The sequence below is a fragment of the Choloepus didactylus genome, chromosome 2 (genome assembly GCF_015220235.1).
Source record: "Choloepus didactylus isolate mChoDid1 chromosome 2, mChoDid1.pri, whole genome shotgun sequence".
Taxonomy (NCBI): Eukaryota; Metazoa; Chordata; class Mammalia; order Pilosa; family Megalonychidae; genus Choloepus; species Choloepus didactylus.
Window position 1 is genome coordinate 49388295 of NC_051308.1, and position 12913 is coordinate 49401207.

The 12913-nt window shown below is 37.7% G+C and overlaps 1 pseudogene; it reads right to left on the reverse strand.

Annotated features, from left to right (window-relative positions):
- Positions 1-6238: 6238 nt before the first annotated feature.
- On the reverse strand, positions 6239-7352 carry LOC119511538 (annotated as a pseudogene).
- Between the last annotated feature and the right edge of the window lie 5561 nt (positions 7353-12913).

The window sequence follows — 12913 nt, forward strand, 5'->3', positions numbered from 1 at the left end:
GTTTTATGATAAAGTAGTTTGATGCACAAAAGTTTTAAATTTTGATGAGGTCCCATTTATCTATTTTTTCTTTCATTGCTTGTGCTTCGGGTATGATATCTAGGAAACCACTGCCTAACATAAGGTTCTGAAGGTACTTCCCTGTGTTTTCTTCTAAGAGTTTTGTAGTTTTGGTTCTTATATTTAAGTCTTTGATCCATTTTGAGTTGATTTTTGTATATGGTTTGAGTTAGGGGTCCACTTTCATTCTTTTGCATATGTCTCTCCAGTTTTCCCAGCACAATTCGTTGAATAGACTATTCTTTCCCCATTGATGCACTTGGCACTCTTGTCAAAAATCAATTGGTCATTGATATGAGTGGTTATTTCTGAACTCTCAATTTGACCCCATCACTTTGTATTTCTGTCCTTGTGCCAGTACCGTAGCTTTGTAATACATTTTAAAATCAGTAAGTGTGAGTTCTCCAAAGTCATTCTTCTTTTACAGGATGGTTTTGGCTATTCTGGGCCCCTTACTCTTCCATAGAATTTTTTAATGCAATTTTATTGAGATATATTTACACATCATAAAATCCATCCAAAGTATACAATCAGTGCCTTACAGTATCATTATACAGTTGTGTATTCATTACTACAATCAATTTTAGAACATTTTCATTACTCCAAAATAAAGAAAAAAATAAAAATAAAATTAAAACCAAAAACATCCCATACCCCTTATCATTATACAGTTGTGTATTCATCACCACAATCAATTTTAGAACATTTTCATTACTCTAAAATAAAGAAAAAAATAAAAATAAAATACCCCCACCCTTATTTTGTCTTTATTTTATTACTCATTTGCCCATACACTGGATAAAGGGAGTGTCAGTCACAAGGTTTTCACAATCACATGGTCACACAATAAAAGTTATATAATTATACAGTCATCATTAAGAATCAATCTACTACTGGATTACAGTTCAATGGATTCAGGTATTTCCTTCTAGCTACTCTAAAACATTAGAAACTAAAAAGGAATATCTATATAATGCATAAGAATAACCTCCAGAATGACCTCTCAACTCTATGTGAAATCTCTTAGCCAATTAAACTTTATTTTGCTTCATTTCTTTCCTCCCTTGGTCAAGAAGGCATTCTCAATCCCACGATGCCAGGGCCAGGCTCATCCCTGGCTGTTCCGGTTTGCTAAAGCGGCCAAAATGCAATATACCACAAATGGACTGGCTTTTTCAATGGGGATTTATTAGGGCAAACTTACAGTTCTATGGCTATAAAAGTGTCCAAACTAAGGCATCAACAAGAGGATATCTTCACTGAAGGAAGGCTGATGGTGTCCGAAACACCTCTGTCTGCTGGAAAGGCATGTGGCTGGCATCTGCTTGTCCTTTGCTCCCGGGTTGCATTGCTTTCAGCTTATGATTTCAATGGCTTTCTCTTTAAGCATCTGTGGGGTCTCACTTAGCTACTCTGGGGCAAATTCTGGGCTTCATCTCTTAGCTTAGCATCTCCAAACATCTTTCTCTGCATCTCCAAGATTGTGGGTCTGTGTTGGTTCTGAGCTCTCTCCCTGAGCCCTCTTAAGGACTCCAGTAAACTAATTAAGACCGATCTTGAATGGTGGGGTCCATTTCCATGGATATAATCTAATCAAAAGTCCCACCCACAATTGGGTGGGTCACATCTCCATGGAAACAACCTAATTAAAAGATACCACCCACAATAGGTCTAGCCTTACAAGAGTGGATTAAAAGAACATAGTCTTTTAGGGGTACGTAACAGATTCAAACTAGCCCACTGAGAATCCCATGTTTCCAGGGAGACTTACACCCCTGGGAGTCATGTCCCACATAAAGGGTAGAGTATTGAGTTTATCTGCAGAGTTGGCTGAGAGAGGCCACATTTGAGAACAGAAGAGGTTCTCTAGGGGTGACTCTTACGCATAATTATAAGTAGGCTTAGCTTCTCCTTTGCAGGAATAAGTTTTATAAGGGTAAGCCCCAAGATCAAGGTCTTGACTTATTAAATTGGGAGTCCCTAATGCTTGTGAGAACATCAGGAATTCCCCAGGGGGAGAAGTTTAATATTTCCACATTTTCCCCCAGTCACTCAAGGAAACTTTTCATGCATTTTTAAATTTTCTGCCCAAAATACTCTGGAATGTATCAAGGTGTTACATTAACCTGTACAGAATAACAAGAGCTCATTCCTTATTCTAGGGTCCATGTAATTATGTTGTCTAAAAAACTGAACATACAGGTTAAATTAGATAGTGTGCTACAGAGAATATAAAGTTTGTACCAAACAAACATCTCTTAAAAAGCAGTTAAAACTCAGGAATAGATGTGACTGCTGTTAAGAGCTGACAGTCTAGGAACCTTTACAATAAGACTCACTGAACATTCTTTACTCCTGCATTGCCAATTGCCCAATCTCTGCCCACATTCTATCACCTCATAACCTGTGCTCTTGAATTCATACTCAGCATTTGCTCATTATATTTAGTGTATATTAGTGAAACCCTACAATATTTGTCCTTTCATTTCTGGCTTATTTCATTCAAGCTAATGTCCTCAAAGTTCATTCACTTAATTGCATGTCTCACAACTTCATTCTTTCTTGCAACCACTCAATATTCCCGTTATGTGTATATACCACAGTTCGCCCTTCCGTTCACCCATCGATGTACTCTTAGGCCACTTTCATCCATTGCAAATCATGAATACTGCTGCCATAAAGACCAGTGTTCAAATGCCTATTCGTGTCCCTGCTTTCAGTTCTTCCAAATATATACCAAATAACAGAGTTGCAGGATCATATGGCGACACTATACTTAGCTTCCTGTGGAACCAGCACACTGCCCTCCAGAGGGCTGCACCATTCTACTTCCCTACCAACAGTGAATACTCATATATCTCTCTTCACATCTTCTCCAGCACTTGTATCTTTCTGTTTATTTGTTAAACAGTCTTATTCACACTCTGTACAATCAATCCTAAGTGAACAATCAATAACTCCTGGCATAATCACATAGTTATGCATTCACCACCACAATCTTTATGAGAACATTTCCATTTTTTCCACAAAGAAAGAAAGAGGAAAAAATAAAAGAATAAAGAATAAAAAAATAATAAAAAGAAGAAACAACAACAAGAATCCCATACCCCTTCCTTATATCCTCCTCTATTGACATTTAGCTTTGGTATATTGCCTTTGTTACAATTAATGGAAGAATATTATAATGTTACTGTTAAGTAGAGACCCTAGTTTGCCTTGATTGTATTTTTTTTTTCCTGTTTTCCATCCCATTTTCAACACCTTGCAATGTTGACATTCACTTGTTCTCCCTCGTGTAAAAAACTTTCTTATTTTTCTACATTTAATCACCATCATTGTCCACTCTAGGTTTTGTTAAGTTATACAGTCCCAGTTTTTATCATCTATCTTTCTTTCTGGTGTCATACATGCCCCTAGCCTTCCTCTTTCAACCATACTCATACTCAATGTTGTTCATTATACTTACAATATTGTGCTACCATCAGATAGAACTGTGCTATCCATTTCTGGATCACTACAGTCAATTCTGTTGAACATGCTATACTTCTTCTGCATCAAATGCCCGATCTCTACCCTCTTTTTACCTCCTGATAACCTGTGTCCTTATCTTTTTCTTAATTTTTTAACTTTATTTATCAAAAAATTAAAAAAACACAACATTTCAAACAAAGCAAAGGATTGAGAAAAACAAATAACCTAAAATAACTACTTTACTTCCAACATGTTCCTACCATACCCCAAGAAAATTAATAAACCATATCCAAAGGAAAAAGAAAAATAAGTAATCTAAAATAACTACATTGCTTCCAACATGTTCCTCCCATACCCCAAGAGAATTAACAAACTGTAATCAAACAAAGGCATAAGAAAACCCAAATAACCTAAAATAACTACATTGAAGCTAAATTTTTTAATGCAATAGCTTTTTTTACTTTATCAAAAAATTAAAAATAATTCAAACAAAGCAAAACAAAGGAATAAGAAAAACAAATAACCTAAAATAACTGTATTGCTTCCAACATGAACCTGTGTTCTTAACTTTAATTCTCAGAGTTTGCTCGTTATAGTTAGTTCATATTAGTGAGACCATATAGTATTTGTCCTTTAGTTTCTGGCTAATTCTGTTCAACATAATGTCCTCAAGATTCATCCACATTCTTGCACATGCCATGACTTTATTCTGTCTTACAGCTGCATAATATTCTATAGTACTCTTTTATAGAATTTTTTTTTTGTTCAGATATTTATTGAGCACTTTTTATGTGCCAGGGATGATACAAGGCACTGGGATATAACAAAGAATAAGACAAAGTCCCTCAAGGAGCTCACAGTCTAATGGCAAACCACTGAATAAACTAAGGTACAGAGTGGTGAATGACTTACTCAGTGTGGTAGAAATGGCTAGATAACTGGAAATGTGGGAACAGTGCTAGGAAGAGGGTAGGGTACAGTTCATTATAAATAAAACCTCTTTGACTGAAGAGCAAGGTTGCAAGCTTACAGAAAAATATTGCAAAATCTGCTTGCAAAGAGCTTTAAAATAGTTTCCAATTTTCAACACCACTGAATTCATTTCTTACAATGAGTCATTACCTAATTAAGTCATTACCTGATGGCACTTCTGCACTTGGCTGTAAAGCCTTGGAACATGCCACCAGTCTGGTGGGACACCGTAATCTGCAGGTAGCTTGAAATCAAGAAGTGTCAGACTCCAATTTTAGCATTGGGTGTCATATTAAAATACTTTAATTATATTTATGAGTTTTAAAATGTAGCTTATTGTTCTAGTTTGCTAATGCTGCCAGAATGCAAAACACCAGAGATGGATTGCCCTTTATTAAAGGGGGTTTATTTGGTTACACAGTTACAGTCTTAAGGCCATAAACTGTCCAAGGTAACACATCAGCAATCGGGTACCTTCACTGGAGGATGGCCAATGGTGTCTGGAAAACCTCTTTTAGCTGGGAAGGCACGTGGCTGGCATCTGCTCCAAGTTCTGGTTTCAAAATGGCTTTCTCCCAGGATGTTCCTCTCTAGGCTGCAGTTCCTCAAAAATGTCACTCTTAATTGCTCTTGGAGTGTTTGTCCTCTCTTAGCTTCTCTGGAGCAAAAGTCTGCTTTCAAAGGCTGTCTCCAAAATGTCTTTGTAAGCTGAAGCTCCTCTCTCAGTTCCAGTGCTTTCTTCAAAGTGTCCCTTTTGGCTGTAGCTCCTCTTCAAAATGTCACTCTCAGCTGCACTGACTTCCTTCTGTTTGTCAGCTCATTTATATGGCTCCAGTGATTTAATTTAGACCCATCCTGAATGGGTGGGGTAACACCTCCATGGAAATTATCCAGTCAGAGTCATCACCCACAGTTGGGTGGGGCACATCTCCACAGAAACACTCAAAGAATTACAATCTAATCAACACTGAAACATCTGCCCACACAAGATTGCATCAAAGATAATGGCGTTTTGGGGGACATAATACATTCAAACCGGCACACTCATTTTGATACTTCTACATGTAGAAGTTTGAAAAGTATCCTCTAACCATCATTCAGAAGATCCAAATAAGTTACAGACACCACAGAAATTAGAGAACTTGTTACTTTCTATATATACATTGTTTTGACTGAACAATAGTGAAATTTCACTTAGACATTTTTTGTAAGTAATCTAAACATTGTACAGATATGTACAAAGACATCACCTTCAGATTCATTGTGTATACCTATTCAGTTTGCAACAGTTAAATGCAAACATGAACCAGTGTAAGGCAATTTCATTTTTATATATATGCATAATCCTTGAAGAAAAAGGGTAGAGTCCATGAAGAACCATCCATGTCAGGTCTGATCATCTGTTTCAGTGATATTCTTTGTGATGAAATTATTTCAGGAGGCAAGATGTCTATTTCACTGACAACAAGCAATGAATAATTATAAAGTGTTGCTTTCGAATGCATAAACCATAATTATCCATTGATTTGCAGTAGACTGCTCCAAGATCCTACTGCTCTTGACACTACTGACTAGGAATGAGATACTACTGTCCTTAGTGATGCTATGAACTGGAACAAGACAACTCCAGAGATGATTTATAGCTCTGAGAATCAATTTCAATGCATGACTCATCCATTTAAGATGTCCCCCCATAAAAAAACTTAGTACCTGAATTCTCAAATGCTACAGGTAGTCAGTTGCTCACTTTAAGTAATTCTTCACTTTGCTGAGGAGGATTTTCTTCTTCATCAGAATGTTCTGGAGGCCTGCTTTCAGTTGAAGGGTTCCCTCCATCTTCAGGTATTTTGTTACTTGTGTCATCCTGCTCCACTGCACATAAATAAACATCAATATTGTTAGGCAAAACTCCTCACCCTGAACATAACCCCCCTGACGTCAACCCCTTATTTTACCCTCAAAACCCCTGACATTAATTCCTTATCTTACCCTAAACACCCCTGACGTCAACTCCTCATCTTACCCTGAGCAAACCAATCCCCTGACTCAACTCCTTACTTCTCTTTCTTACTCACCAACAATTATTTCCCCAACCCCCTCCCAAAAAGCTGTAAAACTGTACTCCCACCTTTATTCGGGGCTATTGCCACTCTTAGGGTTCAGCCTGCCTGCACATGGCTACAATAAAACTTTCTCCAATTGAGATTTGATCTCTTCTCTTCCCAGTCAAAAAACCTAACAAATATGTCCTTTGGTGTTCCCTATATGTACTGTTATAGAGTCTTCTCTGGGAGCTGGAACCTCCAATCTGGTTTTTGCTGGAGCTTTAACTGCAATAACAATCTGTTCAGGAATGACTTGAATGCTATGAATATGCTGATATGTCACATATGCTAGTCTTTCATTTTCTTTGTCATCTGTTAATTCAGACAACCACTGCACACAATCCTTAGTTAACTCATCCAAAGCATCTTCCACTGCTGATAAGTCAGAAAGTTCCTCCTGTAGCTTCTTTTGCTGGGGTTTGCTCCAAAATCTGAGAGCAGATTTTATCCATTGAATATGGTTCTTAGATTTTTTTTCAACTAGTTCAATTTATCTAAGACATTGGTGATTTCATATACTCCTTGTTTTCTTGTTTAAGTCAAGAATACCTCCAGGAGTGGATTTCTCATGGACACATATTGAACATTATCTTCTAAATGAATCCTTTTATTTGATGGCAGAAGGCCCTCCACGCTGATGGGGTGTCTGCACTGATGGTCGGTTTCCTCCATCTGGTCCAGAAGGAAGCTGGGCAGTTTCCTCGGGGGCCACTGCTGAATAGTGCTGTCAAGTCTGATGGCCATGCACCCCTTGCACCCTGCAAGCTCCCCTGCCTAGGCCCGGCACCGCTAGGAGGTAGCAACTGAAGAGGCTGCTTGGCCAACAAACTGCACTACTCCCACATACCCAAGACCTACCGCTGGGGCAGCAGAAGAGGGCGGCCACGGCCCCTCAGGCCACCAGAGCCGCCATCCCCTTCCATAGAATTTTGATGATTGTCTTTTCCATTTCTGCAAAGATGACTATTGGAATTTTGATTGGGATTGCATTGAATGTGTAATTAACTTTGGGTAGAATTGACATCTTAATGATATTTTGCCTTCCAATCCCTAAATACAGAATGTCCTTTCATTTATATAGGTCTTTTAAAATTTTATTTTAGCCATGTTTTGCAGTTTTCCTTTACACCAATGGTTAATTTTATTCCTAGATATTTTACTCTTTTAGTTGCAATTAGAAATGGAACTTTTTTCATGATTTCCCCTTCAGATAGTCCATTTATAGTGTATAGAAACACTATTGAATTTTCCATATTGATCTTGTACCCTGCCACTTTGTTGAATTCACTTATTAGCTCTAGGAGCTGTGTTGTAGACTTTTCAGGATTTTCTGTATATGAGAGCATGTCATCTGGAAACAGGGAAAGTTTTATTTCTTCCTTTCCAATTTGGATGCCTTTGATTTCTTTTACTTGCCTAATAGATCTGGTAAGAACTTTCCAGTACAGTGTTGAATAACAGTGGTGACAGTGGGCGTCCTTGTTTTGTTCCTGATCTTAGGGGGAAAGATTTTGGTCTTTCACCATTGAGTATGAGATTTTTCATGTGTCCTTTATCATGCTGAGGAAATTTCCTTTTATTCCTAGTTTTCTGCATTTTTTTATCATTTGGATTTCTGGATTTTGTCAACTGTCTTTTCTGCATCAATTGAGAAGATCACATGTGGTTAGTTTTTCTTTATCCTATTTGTGTATGAAACATTTTAGAGGCTCTGGATGATGTTTTTTTTCCTCTAGAGAAGATTCAATATTCTTCTTGCCAGCTTTTAACTAGAGACAGATTATATTGATTCAAATCAGATTTTGAGATGGCTGAAAACTGGGTTTAAAGCTTTAAGAGGAATAATCTATCATTGGTGTACCATTTTACCTAGGGAATGGTCATTCAGCGATCTACTTAAAACTTGGAATATTGTCAAGGGCTTCTTCTCCATGCCAGGTGTTGAAGTCCAATTTTTGTCTCCTTAGTTTTTGTTTTCCTTTGGCAACTGCTTTCTGCTGTTCTCTATCCCCTAGCTATGAAATGACAAATGCCCTGAGAAGGAAAAATGGACAGAGAAGGCCTGATTATTGTAAATTGTTTTGTTTTCCTCCAGGATCTTAACTCTTCATGTCCTGGCTACCTTAGTTGCTCCTCAATGTCTTCAAATAACTGGTTTTTATTTTTTGTGTTTTATCTAGCTTTATAGCTATTATGGGTAGGAGTGTTAGTTTGATAAGAGCTTCTCCATAATAACCTAAAACCTATATAGCCTGTTAATGTTAAAAGAACCATGCCATTTTTCAACTGCTACTTATTAGACTCTCTTAAACTTTTAGCATCCTCTAGTTACACCAAATTAGCACATGGTGCTCCAGGTTGTTCTTAAAGCATGTCTTCTGCTCTCCACTTGTGAGATCATCATACAGCTGTTTATTATATATCTATCTCTTCTTACATCCATCCCAACAGAATGGTCTTTGAGAAGTAACTAAACAAAAATTACCAAATGAATTAAAGGGAGAAATACAGGTCTTCCTTAAATAAATAATGTTGAACCAAATGCTTGCCTTTTGACCATTGGGAACCAGACTAATGGCTTGGGTCAGTACCTTTTTGTTCTTGAATTAAGTAACTCCCTCTGGCCCTACCTTCTATAGTTCCCAGATAGTGGTTTATCAAAACAGTGACTTTTCAAAATACAATTGATACAGCGCTGCATTTGCCACTAGAATATATTGGTCACAATTTTTAATACTGTTTCTGCAATTTGGTATCCATGATTCATTGATCAAATGCCTGCCATGTATCAAACATTGAGCATGCAGTGTTGTAACCACCAGGCATATGGTTTTTCTAGGTTGTGATAAAAGTGACATGCCTCAGGGGTACAATGCAGGTGAAACTTAAATCCTCCTTTCCCTGAGTTCTGCCAGGCTGCTGCACTGTCTTGGTTCACAGTTGTGGTGTCACCAATGCCTCTGAAATTATGTGGGTTTTAGGGCTGGGTGCTTTTACATTGCATGCTTCTCTTCTGTTTTGGGTGGTGATAATGTTGTCTTCTTTCTTGTTGGCACCTCTCTTCTCCATGGTAACTTCTTGAAGCTGCCAGAATGATATAACTTTTTTTCTCTTCTTCTCTGTTCAGCCATTCTTGCATAGTTCTGAGGGAAACCAGATAAGCAAGTATTAAGTGCAATATTAATTTAAATATTGTGTCTGCATAGAGATAAAGTGTATGACCTTTATCACATCTATTTCAAATTAGCTTAAGGTGCTTCCTGAATTTACTTTAGGTTTTTATCAGGCTCACAGCTGTTCCAGAGTTGAGGTTCCTGAAAGTTTAAGCACCAGATAAATATGGTGACTATTTATGAGGAGAAAGTCCAGACAATATTGTTGGGGAAATTGGCCAGGGGAACAAAACATTACAGCATATTTAAGATGGGTCCCCCAAACTACAGATTATAAGATGAATGAGTAAGGAAGGATGAAACATATTTTGCACACATTCTTAGCAGTTCCTGCTACTAATTCCCAAATGGTAAAGAACCAGGGGGAAAGAAAGGCTGCTCAATGGATAAAGTCAGCTGACTTCAGGCTGCCCATCTTTCCTCTTCAATGATCTGGTCAGTCCACTCTTGGCTTCTGAAGTTCTCACTGTCTTTAGTTCTGTAGTTTTGATTTTCCCTCACATGTAGTGGTAGTTATTAACTTCTCTGGGCACTAAGCCCACCATTGTAGTCTCTGTTTTGTGTTGCTGGACCCTTTACCAGCTGTTCCTAACAAGGCATTGCCGTTAGGAGTGCTGGAGGGAGAGTAGAAGGCTAGAGGGAAAAGGGAGTTGCTCCATCCTCTTTACAGTTAGTGTCATCACAACAATGGTTTTTCACCTCGACAGTAACAAGAGATTGCTGTAACACCATTTGGTTTCTGTTGCAGTTTTCTTCATATTACAAGTATCAGCCTTACTGCACCAATTCAGAGACACTAAAACCAGATTACCAGCATCTTTCCTGAAAGGGCTAAGTCCTACCTCCGTGGGGTTCCTCCTTCAAGCTTCCACATTTTGTAAGCCCAATATCTTCCATTTGGTTCCCCATCCCCAAGAGTGGCATTTGCTTCTTGCAGTTACTATTTTTGTGATACCTGAACTTCCATATGTTTCCTTTTCAGTTCTGTACACATGCTTAACAATTATTTATGTTTAATTCTTTCTGTTGAAAAAATTATGTCATTTCTCTCTTTTGAACTGGACACTGACTGATGCACAGGTGCCACCTCATTTCTTCCAGAAGAAGTGTTATAAGTTTATGGCATACATAAAAGTATGTAAAGGATGGCCAGAAATCTCATCAATGCTCCTGGATTCCAGGGAGGGAGCATATGCTGCATCATAAAGCTTTCCTGTTCAGACAGGAACAGAGTGGTGTGTAGTCACTGATTTCTAAAGCAGGGGAATTTCTGGGAGTACATTCAGCCCAATGCAGAAGACTGATGAAGCATGTTTGTTGCTACCCATTGGGCTTTCCTGTTGACTCTCTATTGGTCCCAATGGGTGAGGCTAGGGAACTCAGTTTAGGTAATCTGCAGCCTGGTTCTTATGCTAACTTATATTCAACACTTTTAAGGATATTAAATGATTACTTGAACAATTTAAAAGAAGTGTTTCTTTATCCCACTGGGCTAGTTCTTAAGGGCAAGGACTATATCTGTTTTGTTCCTTGTCATATTTTGTATTCATAGCACAGCGCCTGGTACAAAGGTACTCACATGTATTTGTTGTATGAGAAACAGCAAGAAAAAAGATAAAGTCTTAAGATTTAAGTCACCAACAGTTCTAGATGCTTGGGACCTCATTTTTCTCTAAACCTTCCTCTTCTATTTCTTAAGGTTTCTCCCAACCAGAGAAGTTAGAGAGTGAGTTGGTGGATATCAGTTGTCATTCTCCTTCCCCTTCCTAGAAATCTTACAGTAAAAGAGGACTCCAAGATTTCTGGTCTCAGAAAAAACTCAGACCAGGTAATCTGAAAACCTGTCTGTTAAAAACATCCAGGAATGCTAGACGAAAGTTAACAAGCATTGTTTTAAATACATTTCTCAGTTGGGTCTTTCTTTTATATTTTCTGATAAACTCTGCTTTTTATTTAGAGATTTTATCCCATTAATATTTTTTCTTTTTATTAAACAGCTTTATTGATATATAAGTCACATACCATAAAATTCATCCATTTACAGTGTACAATTCAATGGTTTCTGGTATATTCACAGATATGTCCGACCATCTCCACAATCAATTTTAAACCACTTTCATCACCTAGAAAAAAAATCCCATACCCTTTAGCTATCACCCCCTCCCTCCATGTACCTTTCCATCCCCGAGAAACCATTAATCTACTTTCTGTCTTTATAGCTTTCTCTTCTCTGGACTTTCATATGAACACAATTATATAATATGTGGTCTTTTGGGGACTTGCTTTCTTCACTTGGCATAACGTTTTCAAGGTTCATCCACGTTGTAGTATGTATCAGTACTTCATTCCTTGTTTGTGGCCAAATAATATTCAATTGTATTGATATACCACATCTGTTTATCCATTCTCTGTTGATGGACATTTGGGTTGTTTCTACTTTGGGGCTATTATGAATAATGCTGCCATAAACATTCACGTACATGTTTTTGTGTGGACATATGCTTTCATTTCTCTTGGGTATACACCTAGAAGTATGCTCTAGGTTTAATTGGTTAAGGGACTGCCACACTTTTTCAAAATTCCTGCACCATTATACATTGGGTTACGTGTCTCTTTATTATTGAGTTAAAAGAATTCTTTGTGTATTCTGTATACAAGTCCGTTATCAGATACATGATTTGCAAATATTTTCTCCCATTCTGTGGGTTGCTTTTTCACTTTTTTATAGAGTGCAAGTGTAGTCTCAATTTTTGCAACCTCATCATCGAAGTGACATCCTGTTGCTTTTACCAAATTCTGTTTTGAGGAGCTATTAGGTTCAGCCCAGAGTCAAGGTGTGGCAATTACATGAGGATATGAATTAGGAAGTTGGGGTCATGGGAAGCCATGTCAAAAGATGCCCATGAAGCTATGATGTGTCTAGGCATGGTTTTCTTTGTATTCATCCTGTCTGGGGTTTGCTAAGCCTATTGAACCTGTAAATTTTTGTCTTTCAACAAATTCGGGAAGTTTTTCTTGTCATTATTTCTCACATATTTATCTACCTCATTCTCTCTCTCCTTCTGGGACTCTAATTATTTGTATATTAGACATTTTGATGTTGTCTTTCTGGTCTCAAGTCTCTGTTAATTT